This window comes from Octodon degus, unplaced genomic scaffold (genome assembly GCF_000260255.1).
Source record: "Octodon degus isolate 3935 unplaced genomic scaffold, OctDeg1.0 scaffold00070, whole genome shotgun sequence".
Taxonomy (NCBI): Eukaryota; Metazoa; Chordata; class Mammalia; order Rodentia; family Octodontidae; genus Octodon; species Octodon degus.
In genome coordinates, this window is record NW_004524646.1 from 6,753,172 (window position 1) to 6,762,631 (window position 9,460).

Genomic DNA, 9,460 nt, shown 5'->3' on the forward strand with positions numbered 1-9,460 from the left:
TTTCAGTTTTGCTGCCAGTTTTTCACAACACTCCAAATGATTTTCTACTGTAGTTAGCATCCTGCAGCATAAAATTTATAGCCATTGAGTTTAATTTTGACAATTTTCTTCCATGTGGTTCCCCCCACACACACCATACACATACATGCTCAGTACTGGGAATCGAACTCAGTGCTTTTACACTGATCTGCAACCCACAGCCTTTCAGAGTGCTGCAGTTATAGGCATGTGTTACTGTATTGGGCTTTCCTAGTTTTTCCAAGTTTTAATTCCTAATGTTCTTATTTATTTCAAAATGAGGGTAGGAAACAAAAATTAATAAAAACCATAGGAAAGAAAAGACTTTCTTGCAACTATAATCAGTTGAAATGGTAAAAATTGCCAACTCTACCCCCCATGGAGCCTTGAGTTTCTTTAAAACTTTCACAAGGTTTAGGAAAATTTCAAAATGCTTATACAGTCAATAATTAGAAGAAAGCAAGCTAACTACTTTCAGGACTAAGAATGACAAGAAAAAGTGCTTTGCATGAAGCTTCGGAACATTTGAATTTGATTTTTAAAACTGGTGAACATTTTCAGGCCAGGTGGTGCAGGCCTGTAATCCCAGCACCTGCGAGGCTGGAGCAGGAGGGTGGTTGTGAGTTTGAGACCAACCTGTACTGTTTAGCAGGACCTTGTCTCTAAATAAATAAGTAAGTAAATAAAACTAAGCAAGCTTCTCATATATCAAAACAGTTAAAAATTCTTTCATCAATAAAAATTTATTTTTAATGTAAATGTCAGATAATATGTTCATATGGAAAATAGGGGGTTTTTTGGAGGGGGTTGATACAGGGTCTCAGTATGCAGACAGATCCTGCTGTCTCAGCGTCCCCAGCGCTGGGATTATAGGTGTGCGCCACCACTCCAGCTTTTGGTGGTCACTTTGTGTGGGGCCAGCATGGTATATGATACTGAGGATTGAATCTGGGTCCTTGCACTTGCTAGGCAGGAGCTTAGACTGCTGAGCTATCTCCCCAACCTGAAAATAGTAATTTTAATGTTCTGACATTTGATTTTTTTTTTCCTCTTGATCTTTCATGGTTTTACCATTTAAAATTGATAAACTAGCCAGGTGTGGTGGCACCTGCCTGCATCTCTACACTCTGGAGGCTGAGGCAGGATGATTATTCACGGCCAACCTGGGCCCAGTAGTGAATTAAAGACCAGCCTGGACTACACGGGAAAACCTGTCTCAACAACTTTTTAAAAAGTGTAAATTATCATTTGATTTATAGAGAAATATTTAAATGTGAGTGATTCCAATCCAACCTTGTGTTTTACAGAGCTAAAATGAGTTTACTTTTTAATTTCTTGGAAGCGCTGTAAACAAAATAATAAAATATTTCAAATAAAAATGATATATTTGTTGACAATGTCATCTTTAAGAAATTTTTAAAGCTGGTATTTATTGCTACATTTTCACATACATAATGATCACATTCATCATAAGAAATTTATACTTGTGCATGTTACAATTTTTCCTGCATTCCCCTCCCCTCCTTCCAGTCCTTTTTCACCTACCAACTATAAAAGTTCGTTTCCATTGTTTTTCTTCCACTCCTTTTTTATGTATTTGGTAGAGGTCTCCCTGCACAGCTCGGACTCAGTGATCCTCCAGTTTTCAGCCTCCCAGTGCTGAGATTACAGGCGTGCGCTGCAACACACGGTCTCCATCGCTGGCTCAGCAGGGGTTGAACCCTGGTCCCTGCGCTTGCCAAAGAAGCTTCCTTTTCTAAAATCCCTGGTCCCTTCCTTCTCTTCCCCTTATCCCCTTTCCCTTTTTCCATTTCCCATTTGTATTTTTTTTCCTACTTCCCAACATCTAACCTCCCTTTTTATTCCTTGTTTGCCTTTGAAGTTTCTCACCCAAGAGAAGCAGTGCTATATTTAAACGTCCAATTTATTTCACTTAAAATTACATTCTCAGGGTGCATCCATTACCTAAAAATGTCTCAAGTTGACCCTCCTTTGTAGCAGAGTGCTATTCCATTATATGTAAAAATACGCTTTGTTTATCCATTCATCTTTCATGGGCATGTGAGTTGTTTCCAAGATTTAGCTATTATAAATTGTGCTGCTGTAAACGGCATGTACATATCACTGTGATGCGATACTTTGAACTCTTGCAAAGATACTGAAAAGGGAAATAGCTGGGTCAAATGGAATTTCTACTTTTAGTTTTTTGAGAAATCTCCACACTGATTTCCACAGTGGTTGTACCAGTCTACACTCCATGAACAGTAGAGAAGGGTTACTTTTTACCTCAGCTTTGCCTGCATTTCTTATTGGTTGATTTCTTGTTGATCCCTATTCTTTATGGAGATGAAGTCTCAGAGCTATTTTAATTTGCATTTCTTGAATGACTGATTATGTTGGCCATTTTGTAGTGTACTTATTTGCTATTTGTACTTTTCATCTGAGAAGTGTTTATTCATTCCAAATGCCCAATTTACATATTGGTTCTTTTTTTTTTTTTTAATTCTGTATTTTAGGGAAGGGTCTATAGGGTGTTCAGAGTTTCACTACTAGATCAGACTCATAGTGATTCTCCTTTACAGCCTCCCAAGAGCTGATTACCATCTCAGTGTGCCCTGGCGGCGGGGCTGGCACGGCAGGCCTGGGGATTGAACCCTTAGCCCTTGCGCCTGCTTGCAGGCACTTTAATATGCTGAGCTATTTGGCTGACCCTTATTAGTTGTTTTTTGTTGTTGTTGTTTTTAGCGGAACTGGGGATTGAACTCAGGCCGTTGCGCTTGCCAGGGAAGCACTTATTCCACTAAGGCATCCCCCCAGCCCCTTTATTAGTTACACTCTAGATTTTAGTGTTTTGTCTGAGGAATAGCTGCTGAAATTTTTTACCATTCTGTGGGTTGTGTCTTCACCCTGTTGGTGGCTTCTTTAGCTGTGCAATCACTTTAATATGTGATCCAAATTGTTGATTCTCTTGTTTTTGCCTACACCCATGTCTCCAAGAGTTTTACCTGTTCTATATTCCAGTAGATTGTTTCTCTTTTAATATTGAGCTCTTTGATCCATTTCAATTTTAGTTTAGTGCTTGGTGAGAGATAGGAGATTTTGGTTTAACATTTGTCACATGGACAACCAGTTTGTTAGCACCATTTATTAAAGAGGCTGTTTTCCAGTGAACATATTTGGTCTCTTTGTCAAAGATGAGGTAGATGAATGTGAGAGTGTTTGGTGTTGTTTCTGCATCTTCTGTCCCATTCCATTGATACTCAGGGTGTGTATGTGTGTGCCTTGCTGTTTTTATTATGGTGGCTCTGTAGGTAGTTGGTCTTATGTTGAACCAACCCTGCATCCCTGGAATGAATCCTACTTGAATATGGTGTGTGGTCTTTTTGATGATTTGTTTCATTGTTAGCCAGTATCTTTTTTATCTTTTTTTTTTTTTTTTTTTGGCAGAACTGGGGATTGAACTCAGGCCCTTGAGCTTGCCAGGCAAGCACTTATTCTACTGAGCTATCTCCCCAGTCCCTGTTTGCCAGTATATTATTGAGGATTTTTACCTTTATGTTTATTAAGGAGACTGCCTTGTAGTTTTGTTTTGTTTTTTTTTTGGGGGGGGATCCTTATTAGGGTAATGCTTCCCTCTAAGAAGGACTTTGAGAGTATTGCTCTCTTTACTGCTTAATTTAAAGAGTTTGAGGAGTAGCAGAATAGTATAATTAGATCTTCCCTAAAGTTCTTGTAGAATTCAGCAATGAATCCATTAGGACCTGGGCTTTTTTGTTGTTGTTGTTGTTCGTATTTTTAAAATTACTTCTTCAATTTTATTGACTGATAATGGATTTTTTAGGATTTTTATATCTTCTTGATTCAGCTTTGCTAATTCAGATATAGCTAGGAATTTATCCATTTCTTCTAAATTTTCCATCTTAGCTAAGTACAGGTTATCAAAGTAGGTACTTTTGATCTTCTGAATTTGTACAGGATCTATTGTGATTTCTCCCCTTTCATTCTTAATTACATAGAGTTGAGTCTTGTCTTTTTAAAATAAGCTTAGCTAAGGGTTTTTTATTTTATTTAATCTTTCAAAGAACCAACTCTTCATTTATTGATTCTTTGCATTGTTTTCTTAGTCTCCATCTCATTAATTTCTGCTCTGACCTTCATCATTTCCTTTCTTGTATGAGCTTTGGGCTTATCTTGTTTGTTTTCTAAATGTTTGAGAAAACAAACATTAGGTGGGCTTGCTCCGTTTTATTAACATGGGAGTTCACTGTTATAAACTTACCTTGTAGGACTGCTTTTATTGCGTTTCATAAGATCTGGTATATGATATTGACATTATTATTCAGTTCCTTTTATTTCATGTGTGGCCCATTGGTTGGTTGGTTATTTTTAAATTTCCCTGTGCTTATATAGTTTTTGTGGTTTCTTCTAACATTTATCTCCAATATTGCACTGTGAGCTAATAATATGCATGGGATAATTTCAATTTCTTTGCCTTTTCTTAAGCATGTTCTGTGAGTTAGTATGTATTTATTTTGGAGAAAGTCCCATGTGCTGCTTAGAAGAATGTGTATTTTGTTGTTGTAGGGTAGATATCTAAAAAGTCCGTTTGATTCAGCTCTGATATTTGCTTGTTGATTATTTTGTCCAGTGGATCTGTCTGTCTTGACAGTGGGGCATTGAGGTCCCTCCCTCGTTCGTTATTGAATTCATGTTTATCTGATACCTATTAGTGTTTTTTTATATAGTTGGATCTACCAGTATTTGTGCATGTGTGTTTATGATTGTTATCCATTATAATTTTTTTTTTAATTTACCAAACAGCTGTTGACTTTTTCTTTAGAAGGGGAGAAGTGATTTACACATATTCTTTATTGCAGCAATTGATGAACTGCTGATGCTGATGTATTCAAGCTCTTATCAGGTAAGGTATCATGGTGCATACCAGTAATTTCAGCACTTGGTGTGCTCAGGTAGGAGTTCAAGAGCAGCCTGGAATACAAAAGAAAAAAACTCATCAGATGTCTGCCATTAGGATTCTGTTTGAATCTTGGAATTTTTCTCCTTTTTTTTTTTTTTCCAGATGGAGTCTCACTGTGTAGTTCAGGCTGGTCTTGAACTTACTATGGAGCCCAGGCTGGCCTCAGATTTGTTGCAATCCTCCTACCTCAGCCTCCCAAGTGCTGGGATTGCAGGTGTGCACTACCGTGCCTACCAGGTCTTAGAAATTGTAAGAGCAAACAACTTATGATTCTAGGGTTATGTATTTTGTCTTTTTAAGATAGGTTTTACTCTGCAGGTTAGGCTGGCCTTGAATTCACTTTGTAATCCAGACTAGCCTCAGACTTGCAGCCGTCTTTCTGCCACAGCTTCCCAAGTGCTAGGATTGCAGGTATGAACCATCACTACTGGCAGATTTTATTTCCCCTTATTAATACATGTTTGCAGCACATACTGTTTACCTTATGTGGCATTGGTTATAGGCACATAACACATCTTAATTCTTTTTTCATCCTCTTTCCCTCCCCTCTCCATCTCTTGATCAACGTTCCATTTAAGGTCTATCCCCAAAGAATTAAAAGCGAAGTAATATAGCTTTGCTTCGGTTTTTCAGCTCCTTCTGTTTACGTGTGGAGAGCTGTCCTGTCTTCTCTGAGTCAACACATTCATCCCTTTACCAAAGAAATTCTCAAGTACTTAGCTCAAAGAAAAGAAATGGTAGTGGAAGTCACATTCCATATCAAAGAAGTGACTGTCCACCTGAGTTCCTGAGCCCTGGCTGCCTGTCCTCACCCTGAGGACTGCTGGGGAGATCTTGCAGATCTAGCCACCCCCCTCACTGCCCATCTGCCTGATTTCCTGAGCCCCAGCAGACTGCCCTTGCCCTGAAGACTACCACGGAGACCTGGTAGGCTAGCGTCCCCCTCCATCTACTGGAGGTCATCTGAGCCCAGCCGCCCATCCTCACCCTGAAGACTACCAGGGAGACCTGGTAGGTTAGCCACACCCCCTCACCATAGCCAGAGTTTCTGAGCCCTGGCTGCATATCCTCACCTCGAAGACTGCCTGGGGGACCCAGTGGGCCTTTCCAACCACCTCCCTCACCCTTGCTAGAGCTCAGCTGAGCTCTGGCCACCTGCCCTCACCTGGAGGACTGCTCAGGCACCTGGTGAGCTTTACTTCGATTTGTTTGCACCCTCGCTGGAGCTCAACTGATCCCTAGCCACATGTCATCACCCAGGGAGACTTCCTTAGGGACCTGAAACTAGCTGCCGAAAGACTGCCACACGGACCTGCAGGAGCCTTGGTGAGCCCTACTGTGTGCCCAGCCCCCATGAGAGAGCCTTGCAGAACTTCAGTCTGCACTCATCATCATTGGATCCTTCTTGAACTGTGACTTGCCCCCCTCCCCCACTGAGGTGAAATCCACACTGAACCCCACATAGCAAGAGCAGGAGCTTTCGTGAGTCTACCCTGTCATCCCACTCTCCTGAGAGCCTTGGTCACCTGCACCGTGCGCCTCTCCCATTGCTGCAGAGTCAGAGGGAACATTGAGGGCTTTAAAAATGACAAAAGGAAGGAACAAAAGGCAATCTCAGATCTCTAGCCCACCCAAAACAAGTCCAGGAGACAAGGTTATAGAACTTGGAAGTCACATCTGAAATGTTTGAGATGATAGCAACTGAAGTAAAGAAATAATTCTTATCAGGCGATGGAGGAAATCAGATCAGAGATAATTTCTCAGGGGACAGTGAGATGGTTCAGTAGGATAAACTCTTGCCTGGCAAGCACATGGGCCTGAGTTCAATCCCCAGTTCTGCAAAAAAAAGAAAGAATCTCTCAGGTGAAAAAGGAAATAACAGTAATCATGAAAGAATTGCTCAATACATCTAAAGAAGACATAGATTTTAAAAAATAGGAGAGAATAGGAAGATGATGGGAACACTGAATGAACAATACAGGAAAGAACTAGATAGAATGCATGCAACAGGTTCAAAGAGCCAGGACATTAAGAATTTCATTGAAAGCTGCCAAAACCACTTGAACTAAACAGAATTTCAGACCTTCAAGATAGCATTGCAGCCAATGAACATGAAAGAGCTCTTAAAATAACCAGGAATCGGGAAATAACAGCTGCAAGATGATGCAAAGAAAAATAATATAAGACTAGTAAATACCAATGAAACAGCTGGAGATAATACAAAGACATAAAAAGAGTGTTTATTGAAGTGGTAGCAGAAAATTTCCCAGGCATGGGAAAAGAACCCGATATACAGATGGATTGCATATAGAAATCCAGCTAGCCATAATCTGAATAAATTTTTACCCAGTACACATAATAATCAAGATCCCAAAAATTCAGCAAAAGGAACAGAATATTAAAAGTTGTTAGAAGAAACAGATCACCTATAATACAGAGCCCAGCAGAATCATGCCAGATTTCTGAACACAGACCATCAATTCAAGAAGAGCTTGGAATGAGGTATTTCAGGTCCTGAAAGAAAAAAATTTTCAACATAGATTAATGTACCCTGCAAAACTATCAAATTTAATGGAGAGATAAGACTTCCAGGACAAAAAACAACTGAAGAAATTCATGACAACCAAACCAACCCTAAAAATTACTGACATATTTTAGAAAGAGACAAAGATGACCATAACTTCAAGAAAAGCAGAAAAGAATCATCAAGCAGAGCAAGCAATTAAGCTGAGGGGGAAAGTAGGGATCCTACAGCAGGAAACAACAGACAAAGTTAAGCCAATACATAGCAGTTATAACCATCAACATAAACAGCCTCAATTCAACAATCAAATGAAACAGACTGGCAGAGTGGATCAGGAAACAAAATCTAACAATATGCTGCATACAAGAAACAGGGCTGGGGAGATGGCTCAGTGGAATAAGCACTTCACTGGCAAGCGCAAGGGCCTGAGTTCAATCCCCAGTTCTGGAAAAACAAACAAACAAACAAAAAAAAAAACACATTAACTCAAAAAAATTAATAAATTGAATGTCAAAGGAAAAACAATACTCCATGCAGCAGGAAGGGGTAGCTATTCTGGTTGCTGACAATGTCAACTTCAGGTGTGATTAAAAGAGATATGGTCACTACCTACTTGTTAGGGGAAAACTGCAAGAGGAAGAGAATATTATACATGCACCCAATGTAGGAGCACCCAACTATGTAAGACATTTTAACAGACATGAACAATCAAATGAACAATAATGTCATTGTATTGAGGAACTTTAATACCCCACTGACACAAAGAGATAGGTCAACCATGCAGAAAATAAGCAAAGAAACAACAGAACTAAACCAAATTGGAAGAAATGGACTTAGACCTTTATAGAGTATTCTGTCAGTATCAAAATACACAGCTGCACAAAGGACAATCTCCAAAATAAACCATGTGCTAGCACATAGTGTGCTTAAGTAAATAAAAAGAAATCAAAATTATCCCATGCATATTGTCTGACCACAGTGCAGTGAAACTGGAAATTATTGACAAAAGAGCAGAAACTCTATAAACACATGGAAACTAATACCTGCTGAACAATCAGTGGGTCACCGATGAAGTTAAAGAAATTAAAAATATATTTGCAATCAAATGAAAATTCAGATACAACTTATCATAACAACCTGTGGAATGCAATGAAAGCTGTCCTAGGAGGGAAATTTATAGCAATATATTCTCACATCAGGAAAACAGAATGAGCCAAATAAATAATCTTATGCTGCACTTCAAACGCCTAGAAAAAAAGTAAGTCAAGCCCAAATCCAAAGAAGGTAGGAAATTTACAAACATCAGAGCAGAAATAAATGTAATGGAAACAAAAACAATGCAAAGAATGAGTTGAAGAGTTGCACAAACAATAAATAAAATTTAATCTCTGTGCTTGCCAAAGCAGGCACTTAGTCCACTGAACTATCTCGCTGGCCCTCAGGAATGGTTTAATATCCACAAATCCATAAATGTAATTGCACAGAGGATAAAATTCATCAAAGGATAAATAAAATTTATAAATGCCTAGCCAAACTTAGCAAAAAAAGGAAAGAAAAAATTTAAGTTCATACAATGAGGAATAAAAAAGGTGAAATCACTACAGACCCTATAGAAATTCAGAAGATCATCAATATCTATTTCCAAAATATTTACTCTCACAGGATGAAAAATACAGAAGAAATGGACACATTTGTAGATCCATATGAACTACTAAACCGAATCAAGAAGATATAAAAATTCTGAATAACCCAATAAAAGTCAATGAAATTGAAAATGTAATAATGGAAAAAAAAACCTACCAACAAAGAAAAGAAAATCCCAGGTTCTGATAGATTCACAGCTGAATTCTACAAGAAATTTAGAGAGGTTCTAATTCCAACTCTTCTCAAACTCTTCAATGCAATCAAAAGGGAAGCAGTTCTTTCAAACTCATTCCTGG